Here is a 15,429-nt window from a genome sequence, read left to right on the forward strand (position 1 = left end):
TATTCATATTCTTTTATCAATGAGAGAAGGCATAGGTATATGTGGTGAGATCTAAGCAAGTTTTGCAAATGGAAGTTTTTTTATGTTAAATGCTGAAGTATGATGGCCTAGATGACTATGAAATTTGCCTAGAAACACAGTCTCTCCGAAGTTTCCCACATTACGCCTTCCTTAGGGAACCAGGCAAACAACAAATCAGAAGCTAGATGGGAATAAAAACAAAACCTTACTCTTCAAAATAAGAAATGCCTGATGAGGTTTAAGAATTATTTATTACAGTTATTTGCTATATTGATTGCCATTTTCCCTAGGAAAAATAATCATTTCTTTTTTAAAATAAAGTCTTTTGTAGTTATTCCTGATTTAAAAAAAAAAAAAAAAAAAAGCTGGGCAATTTTGAAATAATTAAATTCTCTCGGGGGTGTCCAAACTTTTGGCGTCTCTGGGCCACACCGGAAGAAGAGTTGTCTTGGGCCACAGATTAAATACACTGTGACTCATAATCACAAAAAAAAAAACTCATAATGTTTTTAGTAAATTAATGATTTTGTGTTGGGCCACATTCATAACCATCCTGAGCCGCCTGTGCAGCCCAGGACCACAGGTTGGACCCCCTGCTAGTTTCCTTTCACCTATTCTCTTCCTCCCTGAGGATCTTGCAAAGCAAGTCACCTCAGGGAAAAATAAAGGAAAACACAATTCCTTTCCTCTTCTCCTGTTTCTTTTTGTGTACAATAAGAGTCCTCATAAGTGCTTTCCATCGTAACTCCAAATGTGCAAGTTAAATCTAATTCTATTGCTATTTGCATTAGCCAATCTCACGTTTAAGTCATGTTGATGACATTTTATCGAGGCTTTGAAAACTGCTTAAGCCATTTCTGTTTTCTTGAATGACTTATAAGCTAGATGTTGCACAAGGATTTTTAAAATTTAATTTTATTCCCTCAAATATTACCTGATTTAATTTACTAGGTAAGTAAAATGGTCAGATACTCAGTGAATGAGAATCTTCTACCCACAAAATACAAAGGAAACTGGAGACTCAGCCTTTACCAAATAATATAAAATGAACAAAAATATAATATAAATGTTCTTATAAAATATGAAATGAATATAAATGTTCATATAGAATATTTGATACAGAATACTATATACTATTAAGTATGGATATGTAATATTAAATACAAAGTAAATATTTAAAATGAAAAAAATTACAACAAATTATAAACCTTTAAAAGGTAATGAAAATCATAAATGTTACAAAACCTAGAAAAAAATTGTTAATCGCCTAATACATTTTTAAAATACCTTTATCCTTGCAGTATTGACTGAATACTCTTTAGTTGCCTTGTCATATGATAATGGGTGGTTTTTTTCCCCAAAATATCTAAATAAGAGGCATGTCTATTGTCCATTATACATTCTGTTTGTTTCTCTGCTGTAAATATTATGAGATCACGAGCCTGAAAAAATAATTACATGTTGTCGGATGAAATATCGCTCAGAAAACAAGTGATAACACAAGCTGGCTATTTCTCTAAGTCGCTGGCCTGTGACAAGGCGGCCGCGGCCGGCCTCCGTGCCCTCCTGTTGACTGTACACAGTGAGGTTTTCTTGACTCTTGTTTTCATCTTCCTTCTGCTTTTGCACTTTCTACCTGAGAAGGTCCTGGCTCTCCTAGACATCTTTATGTCTTCTGTCTTCATTATTAATTCTAATTTTTGGTTCTCTTAATTCTTTTCCTTCTCTTCAGAATTTTGAGCATCCAAGTTTTAGTTTATATTGTGATACAGTAAGAGGGTTTTTGATATGTTGAACCTGCTGCTAGACTCCTTTCTTTCAATTTTTGTTTTTGGCTTCCTCTGAGGATACTTAATTCATATTTATGTTTTTGTGTAGTGAATAATTCTTCAATAGCTTACACAATATATCATTAACATGCAATGTCATATAGCTTATACAGCATAATTCCTCTGAAATAGAGGCATACACAAGAGTAGGAGTTGGTAAATTCTTTAGTGAAGGGTCACATAATAAATACTTCTGGTAGTGGGGGTCTGTCTCAGCCCTGGCAGGTAGAGGGCCGCGGGAGTGTTACCGGAAGCCGCTCCGACAGCAGCGTGGCCTGCAGCACCTCTGCTGTCTGCCCACGCGTGTCCCCCGGGGCTGCTGTCACAATGACCACAGACGTGGCGGTGAAAACCACGCCCGTTTATGCCCTGCCCGTCTGGAAATCAGAAATGTAAGAACTCTGCTTTTATAGCACTAAATAGCTATGGGCATTATGTAAGCAGATGGGCATGAATGCGTCCCAGTAAAACTTCTCCACAAATAAGGCGGTTGGATGGGGGCCCCAGGCCCTCGTCTCCAACCGCTGCCCAAGAGCAACTCAAAGACGTTTTCAAAGTGCTGCCGGAGCGCATTGAGCGGCACAATTACTCATATCGCCTACTCTTATGGCAACTTTTATACTGCATGCATTGATTTATTAGTGAGTGTTATGAGTTCAGTCCCTTGAACACTTCCTTCTTCTGGCTGTTCTACTGCACTGCTGAAAATAAGTGTGCCATTTCATCTGGAACCACAGGATTTTAGCAGGACCAGGTACAGCTGAAATGCTGAAACAATCCGATCCACAGGGAAACATTTTTTAAAAAGGACTTCTCGCACATGCGCACGCGCGCCCACACACACACACACACACACACACACACACACACACACACACTGTTGTAGTATGGCAATAGGTTTGGGTCTACATGGAAATTTTGATAAATTCTATTTTGCACATTTCCCATCAAAAGAGAAATATATACATATGGTATATTTGTGATTGGCATGCAGTTTTATTGAGCATATTGCTCATAGAAGAGAATTTCCATTTTGACTAGAAATCAATGTAAATAATTTTACACATCTGGAAATTAGACTAGTAGTTTTCCCAGACTCACTTCTGGTTCTCTACATTTCAGACTTTGCTACATGCCATACATGCTTCTGTTGCTAGGCACCATGTGACACATTTGCATCTTGCTAAAACTCTGGCTCTCTCCTTTCACGTGCCCGCTCGGCCGTGCGGACTGGCACAGAGGGCCGCGGGCGTGTTACCGGAAGCCGCTCCGACAGCAGCGTGGCCTGCAGCACCTCTGCTGTCTGCCCACGCGCGTCCCCCGGGGCTGCTGTCACAACGACCACGGGCGTGGCGGTGAAAACAACGCATGTTTATTCCCTTACCGTTCTGGAAATCAGAAATGTAAGATCACTGGGATAAAATCAAGGTGTCAGCAGGGTCATACTCCCTCTGGAGGCTTCAGAGGAGGAGGTGTTTGCTTGCCCTTGCCCACACCGCTTGTCTTGTGGGACCTTTCCTCATCTCCGAAGCCAGCAATGGAGCATCTTGCATCAGTGGTCACTTTGTCCTCTTTTTTGAGTCATGTATCCCTCTGACTCCTTCTTAAAAATATACTTCTGATTCATTTAAGTCCTACCCACATAATCCAGGATAAGCTCCTCATTTTAAGATTTTTAACTTAATCATACCTGCAGTCTCCTTTGGCACATAAGGAGACACTCACAGGTTCCAGCGGTTAGGACCTGGATATCAGTGGGGACCATTACACAACCCATCACAGTACCAAAGTCTTAGAAATATGCCATATATGTCTCACATCCAACCCAAACTAAATGTACATCTCATTCAACTTCCTATCATCTGGATTCCAGAAATGCCTGTGGCCACTTTACAACCATAACCCAAAGAGAAAAATAACATAGAAGTCAGAGTGGAACGAGCAGTCTTAACTAATTGAACTTTAATATAGATGAGAAACCCTCCCACTGATGCTTCAGCAGTTTCAGGTAAATTTTTCTCTAACCCATTATTTACCTCTCTCGGGGTTTTTCTGTTTTTGTTTTTGTTTTCTTGGTAGTAAAGAGGAAAAGCTGAATTTTTGGTCATAGGCATATCTCTGCAGATTTTCAGTGCTGTTTTCTATGGTTTATTTCATTTCCTTTTAATTGAGGTAAAATTCACACAACCTAAAATTATCCATTTTAATAAGTTCAAAATTCAGTTACTTTTAGTACATCCATAGCACTATGCAAACATCACCTCTATTTAGTTGCAACACATTTTCCTCACCCCAAAAGAAAACTCTGTACTTGTTAAGCATCACTTCCCATTCCTCCCTCCTTCCAGCCCCTGGCACCCACTAATCTGTTTTCTGTCTCTACGGATTTACCTATTTTGGATATTTCATATAAATAAAATATAAAATACTATATACAGCCTTTTGTGTTTGTTTATTCAGCATGTTTTCAAGGTTCATCCATGTTGTTGTAGGTATCAGTACTTCATTCATTTTTTATGGCTGAATAATATACCATTGCATGAATCTAACACATTTTATTTGTTTATCCATTTATCAGACATCTGAGTTGTTTCCACCTTTTAGCCACTGTTCTTATGAACATTTGTAAGGGTTCTGCACCCAATTCCAACATGTGGGTGTTCTCCCCCACACCACCAACCAATTCTCCAATACCAGCTGGATGATTACAATTCAACTCAATTCTAACACAACCTACTTAGGGATAGCATACACAAACACTTCAGATGCCAGTCAAAAGGTCAGGTTATCACCTGTGCTTTTGCCCAACTGACTACAGAATGGAGGTTCCAAGGAACCCCTCCTTGGGTTGTATTAAACTAAAGGAACTCACAGAACTCAGAGAAACATTCTACTTACTAAAAATGATACAACTCAGGAATAACCAGATGGATAAGATGCATAGTCCAAGGTATGGTCTCCCAGCATGCCACTCTCCCCAAATCTCCATGTGTTCAATAACCTGGAAGCTCTCTAAGTCCTCTTCTGGGTTTCTAATGGAGGCTTCATTACAGAGGTATGATTGATTAAATCATTGGCCTCTGGTGATTGGTTCAATCTCCAGCCCCTCTGCCCTCCCAGGAGGGTAGGGGGTGGTTGGTTCTCCTGACAACCAGCACCCAGGTGCTTTCCAATAGTCACTTTATTAACATAACAAAAGACAACTGTGTTGCTCTAATCAGGAAATTCCAAAGGTTTCAGCTCTGTGCCACAGAGATGAAGACCAAATATTCTTTTCTGATTATAAATCACAGTATCACATTGTGTACAAGTGTTTGTTGAACACCTATTTTCAGTTTATTTGATTATATAACTAGGAGTAGAATTGCTGGTTCCTATGATAACTTTATGTTTAACTTTTTAAGGAACTCCCAAGGGGTGGGAGGGTTGCAATTTAAGACTTCTCCCCAAGAGTGGTATTGACCTAAAAATAAGAGACCAAAGTGAGAGGAAATAAATGTTTGAGATTTCAAAAATAGTTATTTGGGAGTAGTGATTCAAATAGGAACCAAAACAGTGTTCAAGCTAGGGAGTGAAGGCAAGGTGGTTGTATGAAAAAGGGAAAGGAAATAATCACATGAGTGGAAGGGGGGAATTCCTCTAGGCACAAATAAGCTAAGTTATTCTTTAGCTATACATGGTGGTGCTAATTCCAAAGAACATTGTCTATTTTCATCCTGGTAGTCAGAATGTCTGCTTTCTTGTTAGCTTTGCAAATGACTGTTTGAAAGACAATGATGGTTTGGCCCAGTCCAAAGGTTTTTTTTGCCTGTTCAAACATTCCAAAGGTTTCAGGAGTGAGACGTGCAAGATAGTGCCTCCAAAATGGCTGCCCCAGCTCTATTTTAAAATGGCTCCACTTATGTCCACTTTTCACATTGAAATAAAGAGCCATTTCTCTTAATATGGTCATGTGGCGTAGAGTCGTTCCGAGGGAGAGGCTGGCCAAGAAAGCCGAGAAGAAAAACGAAATTTCCCAAGTGGCTCTCAATACTATCTTCACATAAGAATCAGCTGGGTAATTTTTTCTCCAAATAGCAATCAAACGTTGTAGGAAAACTTGATTTAAAGACATCTTGGGAAACAGAGTAGTGTACCAAACATCTTCCCCAACATGTTTGAGGAAAGCTGTACCAACCTGACAGAGCCCTTGCTTGCAGTTGGTGGTTTGGGGATGGAGTCAGCCCTGGCCTACGTGCAGCATCTCCTCTGGCTTTGGGAAGGCTGTACATGGGACAGTCCTGGAGGAAAGTGTTCGAAACTACTCAGAACCATTTGCATTGCTCGCCATGTAAGTGTGCCATAAACCTCTGAATTAAAACTGTAATTACCAAATGCTATTCATGTAAGGGATCTTATAGTAGCAGGAGGCATAGAATAGAAGAAGATGGTGGTAGGAGAAATGTACCAGAAGGAAAGCAAAGAGGCCAAACATAAGCCACTTTACAATATTGTGACTCTGGTTGAATAGATGCCTAACAACCATCTGTCTACCTTCCTGGCTCACAGAACCCTATATAGCAACCTTCCAGCCCCAGAAAATAAACTATGATACAGCATTTTCCAAGCTACAGGTTATGATCCACCTATGAGTAGTAAAATTAATTTGGTAGGTCAAAGCCAACAGCAAAAACTATAATTATATTTCCTCGATTACAAGACACTAACAAATGTTAAGATGCATTAATTTTTCAAAGTTTTGTTAAAATAATACTACATTAAATATATATATGTCATTTAAACACACCTTACTTTTCAAAAGTAACCATGTATATCTCAGATTCTCGGATATGAAGTCACTTAAATAAAAACTGGCATCAAACTTTTTTATGACTTTTGCTATACAGCAACATCAGCAGGAAAGTGAGCCCTGAAAAAGGAATAGCTGAGTTCATCAGTCAAAAAAATTTCTGCAGGTAAATCTGTAAAGAACAAACATTGTGGATGGTTCAGATATGTTGTGGATAGAAATTAGGGTTTTTTTTCCCCAACCCAAAGGAATATATAGAAAGGTAAGTGATCTAAGTTTTTACCTTGGACCCCTGGATCACACAAAAAGTAATAATAGCAACAATATTGTTTATTGAATATTGACTTTGCCAGATATTATATTAAGCATTTTGGTAACATTAGCTTACTTGGTCCTCCCAACAACCTGTTTTATTTTAAAGATAAAGAACCTTAGGCTCAAAGACATTAAATAACCCCCAATTGTTTACATATTGAAACATACTTCTACATAACTCTTAAACTCAAGAAGTCACAATAGAAATAGGATACACTTCAAACTGACTTGTAATGAAAATAATACATATCAAAACTCATTGGAGGCTACTAAAGCTGTGCTTAGAGGGAAATTTATAGACTTTTTTGAATATATAAGAAAACACAAAATTCTGATAATCAATAATTTAAGATTTTATCTCACACAAAGTTCAAAAACATAGCAAATTAAAGTCAGAGAAGTAGACTGAAGAAAACAAAGGATGCAAGGTAAAGAAATAGAAAACATATACAATAGGGTCAAGCTGAACGTTGGTTCATCACACAGTATACATAATTTGCCTAAATGACAGAGCTGAGATAACCCAAAGCTCTTTGGCTCCCCAAAGCAAAATCAGGCCATGGTCTAAAAAGCTACTCATAGCCTACATCTGGTCTAGAGGCCCCTAAAGCACATTATCTTATTAAAGGCAACCACTTACAGGAAATAGGTCCAAAATGTAAACAAAGTCTGTTTTTACAATACAAATGAATTTCAACAGTGAAATCATTTTTAGTATTGCAACATATTTGCAAAGTTTTTTTGAAGCCCACATCTTTTCTATTTTAAAATAACTTAAATTGTTTTATAGGGAAAAAGCCTTCAGAAATAGTCAATTGCTGCTTATGTGAAATCATTTTGCATTTATGTATCGAACCAAAAACTATTAGAGTACTACTTTAAACAACAGGAAGAAGAGTTTTGTTAAACAGTATTCTCTATAAGATTATTCAAATTACTTGGAAAACCAAAACGCTGTTTTATAGCTGATATGAAGATCCTAGGTAGCAGGAGCGGTATACGCTTACCTGAAATAGTTCCCAAACTCCTCCCATAAAACTCTCCACACTGTGATAGTTAACAATTATTAACTCAATACCTCACTGCACCAGTTTCCCTATTTTACTTAGGGTGCTTACATACCTGTCGCAGCTAAAAATCCCCGTGTCTCTCGAAGTGGACGTGGGACCAGCAGCATCAGCATTAGCAGCACCTGGAAACTTGTTAGGAATGCAAATTGTCAGGCTATATCTCACACTTAATCACCGTGTCCAAGTGGAGCCCAGAAATCTGTGGTTTAAATAAGCCCTGAAGTTTGGGAACCACTGCTTTAAGAGAAGTTGAGAAACACTTCGAGAAGCATCGCAAAATGTCATCTGCAGCATCAGCCATAGGAAGCTCGCAGGGCTCTGCACATCCGCCAAGTGTCGACAGCCACTACAGTTGCTAACAGCTCTGAGTAAGACAGGAGACTAATTATCAAAGAGGAGCTTCCGTGGCTCTCACAGAAGACAGGTTCCACATTGCAAAAATGGGCCGTAAGCAGCACTTCCTCACCGCAAGAAAAGGAAAGAAATTTAATGAGCTTATTACACCAAGATAGACTAGCTTGAACATATTTTACCATTCACCAGGGTGGAGCTGGCCCCTCTCATAAAGCGAACATTAACAGAAAAATAGAAGTGAATGAGCAAATGGAAAAAAACACTATTTCAACAACAGCCAATTAGAAAATGACTGGGTAGAATAAAAAGATGCACCAGCACTTTATCACCAATTTTCCTAAGGGGACAATGACTATATTTACTCATCTATAGTTTCCATTGCCTTACTGCTCCCTTTTACTTTGAGAAGAAAATGAAGAAAAATGTTACCTCTAAATTTCCCTGAGCTCACACTTTTCCAGCTGACAGTGGTAGCACAGCCAGGAGAGGCTCCGGGAGAGTTTCTCGTAGCGTAGAGCAGAACACTTGCCTTTTCAGCTTTCCTTGTTGCTGTTGTTTTGCTTTGGTTACTTTTAGTGTACTTTCACCTTTTCAAATCAGACTAGACATGAAACTGAAGATCTTAGTGGAGCTCTATTGATGATTGGCGGCGGCGGCGGGAGGGGGGCGGGCGAGGGGCGGTATATATGCTCATTTCACTACTATTTCTTTGCCCTGCTTACCTGATTTCTCCCACCAGCGCACACTGTGAATAAGTTACTGCACCAGGTCTCCTGCTGGGAAACCGAGGCGCAGTGAGCTGGGGGTGCAGCAGCCATCTACGTATCTCCCCCATATCATAGCGCAGAGGCTAATTCTGTGCCTGGAACTTGGAAGGAAAACATCCATTTTTTTATAATGATCTTGTAGTCTACTTTTTAAATTACAAAAGTAATCCATGCTCATTTTAACTAATTTAAATACTGCAAAGATGCACCTATAATATCAATGTTTAATGTGAACAAATTTGTAATGGACAATCGATCATGTAGAAATCTTCCCTTGTGTAAATTGGGGAGAAACTGCTGTGCTTCCTAAAGGATTCGCACGTCCTCGTTCACAGGTGCCTGGTACAAAGCACACCAGCTCAGCTTGCACTAACACTAGCATCTGGGACTGTTGCGTTCAAAGGAAGTGATACAAGACTCCATGGCAACTGATACCAGTGGGTGTAAGCCTAATGGTGGCCCTGCTAGTAGGGACATCTTAAACCACATGACTTTGTAATGTGACCCCAGTATGTTTGTGTCCTCTGCTGCCACATTCTCTGACAAATTTCTGAGCCTAGTTCTTCTTCAGTCTTAATCTTCCAGTCAGTTCTATGAGCCTCATTCAGCCAAATCTTTGGAATATTCTCAATAGTGGTGATTTTTCTTCTTTTAAGGGTAGATTTGAATTTTAAAACAGCCAAAAAGCATTTGGACACAAGTGATGACACTGGTCAACACTACATAAGGACACACAGTGACACACATACAAAGGTGAGATGTGATTATAAAGTTTTGACAGTTTCCTGCCTGGCAAAGACAAAGAAACTGGTGCCAAAAATGTCTGGAACAATGGAAACATTATTAAGATGAGTGGACTTTAATATTTCTTAACTCACTCTTTAAAAGGATGGAATCAATTTGAATTAAAATTTGTAAATTAAAATCAGCCTCATTACCGCCAACCTAGTGTGTAGCACATTATGAACCCAGGTATAACAGGAGTTGCAGAGATCCTGGGAATACTTTATAATTGATAAAAAAATTAGGCTTACCATCCATAATTTAGTGAAATATGGTAGTGGAGGTGATTGACCTAGAAACAAAAAATTAACTGATTATTTAAAATCTTTTTGGAGATACAAAAGAAAAAGCTACTAAGGTCATAAATAGAAACAAGAACTTCTAGAATAATCAAAAAGAAATATTTCCAATATACAGAAGTTATTACAGAAAAATGTAACAAAGATACAGGATTTCGAAGCAAATATTAAACGATCCCAAAATGTCACAATATTCAAATGATTCAGTTATGAAATAAATAGCATATACAACTGGAATCATGGAAATACCATTAATGCGTGATGAAGTTACTAAACAATGAAAGTGGTTAGCACAGAACGCTACTTTACAGCAAAACAATTGGTTCAGGAGGCTCTCAGCAGGACACAGTGCCACTTTGAAAGATGTTTTCTGAGAAATCTGTACAAGGTATAAAAGCAGTAAATAATATAAACAGCAGTACAAGTTCTGCCAATTATATACTTTCCTACATCTGCATACTGGTCACATGCATAGTGAGAGAAAAAAATTACCATGTAGTAAAAGAATATAAATGAAGTATAAAAAGAATATAAGAATTTAAAAAACTACATCATTCTAGACTCTTAAAATACATCGAACAAGCAGAGAGCCGTAGCATTTACATTTGGCCAGGGTTAACTGCTTTTAACTCAGCCCCCTACTTAAATCTACTAGGGGCTATAAAAGTTTATGAAATCAGGCTTTCAATTTTGAAAATATTCAACACTAGTAATGGGAGTATTTTGCATCTTTTGGTGCAAAAAAGGGCTATCAAGTAAGAACATTTAATGAAATGAGGAATAATATAGAGATGCTTATTTAATACTCTGATTTTATATTGGATCAATTAAGGGAAAAAAAAACCCCAGATAACCTGCGTTTTGACTTAGTAATAAAACTTGAAACCAGGCACCATGACATGAGTCATTTGATCCCTGTGCCAGCTAATACCCAGCTTCCCAGCTACTGAAAATTACCAAGAATGTTAATAACAATATAAAAAGGGGGTCTGGGTTATATAAATGCAAGTCAATATTAATAGGGAAAAGACCATTTATTGTGATGGATGTGTTCACTAAATGTAAAAAGCAAATTATTGAAGATAGAGTGGAAGGGGGAAATCTATAAATATCTAGGCTCCCTGCAGTAGAAGGGGATTAACCACATGGAAATTAAAGAAAAGCTAGAGGAAAACACAGTTCACATGTGGAGAAAATATTAAAAGCATCTCACTGCAGGCAACAAGATTAAGGCAATGCATTTGCAGAGCCAGTTCTAACATTCATTAAATGTCATGAAATAAAACAGCGCAGACCCAGAGGCATGGAATTGCACACTGTTGACAGAAAAATAGAAGCAGGCAAATAAAAGGATCACTCTTTTAAATAAAGCGCAAGGTTCATCGACACCAACAATCTTTGTAAGCTTTGTAAATGTATCGTCACAAACACCCAGTGGCCAGCCCTGTGAAGACTTTGAAATAGAAACCATGAGATAGCAGCAACCTCTAAGGATCCGAAAGTCCATTCCAAAAAGCACTTGGATCTGAACCCACTGAGCTGGAATAAAAGGAAGCCACCTTGGAGATGTTGTTCAAGAGATGCTATAAAACTCTTTAGTTAAAACAATTCCCTGCCTGCTCGGCCACAGTTCATGAAATCCCCTTATTACTCACTCCTTTATAGAAAGCCACTTAAGACTCTGTATTAAAATATTAGTATTATTTGGACAATATAGAAGGGCAAATCATTTCTAGCTGCCACTAGAGCCTTATTTCATGCTGGTTGTGCTGAGGAAATGCCTTTTGCCTCGCCTCCCTCACAGCTGAACACATTCTTCAGGGCTCAGCTCAGTCACGAACTCCTCATTGAAACCTTCCATATCCCTCCAGCTGCCCTGGAAATATTGCCTGTCTCTCCCGAGTCCTCTGCACTCTAAAGGGCTCCATAGCGCCAAGGTCACCATCCATGGCTACATGTAGACAAGTTTGTTTTTCTCCGTGGCTAATGTCCCTTTGGAGTTCAAGCTGTCTTTCTTCCTCCCACATCGCCCAGCCAAGAGCCTGCCACAGTAAGGCTCAAAAAGTAAAATGAATGGGTGAACGAGCTCTAACTATCTGGATAGCAAACTGATTGCAAGAAATGCAGTGCAGCCTGGTAAGTTATGCTGAGGACAAAGGCTGGCATCATGGTGGCGGTCCTGAAGCGAGAGGGCAATCCCGGGGGGACACTGGGCAGTCCTGCCAGCTCCTCAGCGAGTCTCATACAAAACAAACACATGAGCAGGGCCTCAGAGGTGGAGGGTGAAGGAAAACAGACCCCCATTATAAAAAAGGGGCACAGGCGGAGGATACAAGGAAAGAAATACAAGCCCCTCCTCCAGGGGTTTGCGTGGATCCAGCCGACATCCCACCGGGCTGGGGATTTGGGGAGGTGAGGTGAGGTGAAGGGTGCAGACCATCACAAAGAAGGCCGGGGCTGAAGTCCTGCATTTGTAACTGGGTCCCTCTCTGAATCTGTTTCCGCATTTCATTCCGTTTGCCCCCTGGGATTTGACAGGATCAAGTCAGAAAATACACATGAAATCACTGTACAAAGTCCCCTAGGAATGAAAAGTATTATTTGCTTTGGCCTAACCAATCAGCCAATAAAGGTAAGAAGCCACCTGTTGGTGAAAATAAACATATCATATGTAAGGAGATTAAAGGCTGGCTCTAGCAGTTCAGGTTGGTGCAATGACTATCAAAAATTCTTGAGTATTTCATCAACAACTTTGATGAAACAGGTACAGACATATAACACACAAGTATTGACACAAATGAAGGAAACCTTTTGTTAGCTATTGTGGATTAAACTAACTGGCATAATATAAACAAAGACAAACGCTAATTCAAGTTAAGTTAGGCACATTTTGACAAGCTAAAGGATGAGAATAAAATCGCTGTCAGAAAAAAATCATTTCATGATGCACTAGTACTGACTTTAAACTTACGCTGATCGGCTTTCTTCTATCTGATACAGAACTGAATTTGCTGATACAAGTATTTCCCTCAGAAGCAGAGGAGAAAAGATACATGCAGGAAAATAAGCACAAGGCAATAAGGGGCCAGTGTGCATAATGGTTTTTTAAAAATCACAGAACATTAGCATTGGAAGTGGCCTTACAAACCATCCAATCCGAAGAGCGTCATCTTTACACAGGATTAGTTCAGCCAACATGCAGCATTTGACATCCTGCTGGATGAAAAACTTCGTCATGGGACCGACACACCCCACTGGCCCGGCTACCCTCAGTAACTTCTCTCTCCCTGTCCCTGGAAAACGGACTTTGCGACCTCCGAAATCCACTCCCTTCACTTTACTGAGGAGGAAGCCAAAGCCCAGAGAGGTTGTGCCTTGGTCAAGGCCATTGGCCCAACTCTTTACTGGCAGGTAGTGTTATAACTTAACCAAATTTCTAACCAAAACTGGTGCTACAAATTCTGGTACAAAAGACCCTTGGATAATAATTTAGTTGTAAAGAAGGGTGTCAGAGTCTTGCTTTGAGGTTGCATTTGAATTGCAAATACAGCGTGTTTACTTCAGGATGTGTAAGGTGTGGACGATGAAAGGCTCCTGAAGCTATCCAGTGGCATCTCTGCTGTTGCCAACACACGGCTCTTTCCAGGGCAAGGTCCACTTCCAGTAAAGTCACTTATCCTGGGAAACTTTAAAATCTTTCCTGGCTCTGGCCAGTGTGGCTCAGTTGGTTGGAGCGTCATCACATAGTCCTCACAAGTACAGTTCAATTCCCAGCTGGGACACATACCTAGGTTGTGAGTTTGGTCTAGTCTGGGCATGTACAATTCCCGGCCCACGGGGCGGAGGTGGAGGGCGGTGTATGAGGCAACCGATCAATGCTTCTCTCTCACATCGATGTTTCTTTCTCCCTTCCTCTGTCTCTCAAAGCAATGAAAAAATGTCCTCAAGTGAGGTCAAAAAATTAAAATATTTTCTGGACTATGCTTGCTTGACTGCTTACAGTATGTTGACAACTACAAGTCAACAAGACCAAAGGCATTATTTGTAAATTCATGTTTTATCTTATTTCCATCTCTGCAATTATTGTACAGTGTTTGGTTTAAAGAGCAAAATATTAGCTTAGTCTGAGGAACGAGAGTAAAACAGATTTCTGTAAGGAAAGAGAGCAGGCAATTATTCCACACTGCAGATCACAACAAAGGCAAGGGGCTGATTGGCACAAAATTATCTTACCTGGGTTTTTCCCCCCCAAACTGAATTTTGCAGGCAACGTTTTTCACTTTAAAACCTAATAATAGGGCGTTTATCCCAAATCATATACTGCTGAATTTAGATAATTGCTCATTTTTACCATTCACAGCTGACTTTTGGACAGTACACAACAAGCAATTTAGCCTTCAGAGGCTACAGGGAAAAACAACAGAGGGGCCAAAATATCATCCAGTTACTTTTGTTACAACAGTTTTTAAGTTTATTCTTTCCACAATTAACAACTTACTAATCATATAAACTATACTGGACTTTTAAATAAAATCCCTTGTTTTCCCTTTATGGTACAATAATTACCAACACAAGACTAACCCAGGCTGGGAACATCTGTCCTTGATAGATAGATCATGGCTTGTGAAAAGTCAAATAGCCTAAACCAGACACCTGCTAGAGCCTTAACAGATCACTTAATTCTCTGTGAAAAGGTAAGAGGAACTCTCTGAAATCAGAGCCTTCATCATATTTAAGCAGTAATTGTATCTAATTACACTTGGTATTTTGATAAGTAGAAAATCTTGAGGAATTTATAGATGATGTCACAGTATGTTTTAAATGTTAATTAATTGCTTCACATGATTAACAGTTGGAACACTGAAGCAGTATTATCCAGTCAGATTTGACCACCCGGTGCATAAGTATCAAAAAGCTTTCTGAAGATCGGAATCTTAAGGACAAATGTGCATATGGAAAAAAAAAAGTTTAATAAAAAAAATAGTATAGAACATACTCGGCAAATGACTGAATTTAATTGTTTTCCTCTGTGACTCACATTATGGTCTGACTTCAGGTAATTGTGTGAAGTGGATTTCAGCCAAATTGATTCTAATCTTCAAAACATCTTTCCCATTTGACTTCGCATTTTTAAATATGTAGCTAAGTCTAAAACACACCTGATTTTAAAATATTGGTATAAATATCAAGTGACTAGAGATA

The sequence above is a fragment of the Pteronotus mesoamericanus genome, unplaced genomic scaffold (assembly GCF_021234165.1).
Source record: "Pteronotus mesoamericanus isolate MK-2021 breed Mesoamerican mustached bat unplaced genomic scaffold, CSHL_Meso_final contig_50, whole genome shotgun sequence".
NCBI lineage: Eukaryota > Metazoa > Chordata > Mammalia > Chiroptera > Mormoopidae > Pteronotus > Pteronotus mesoamericanus.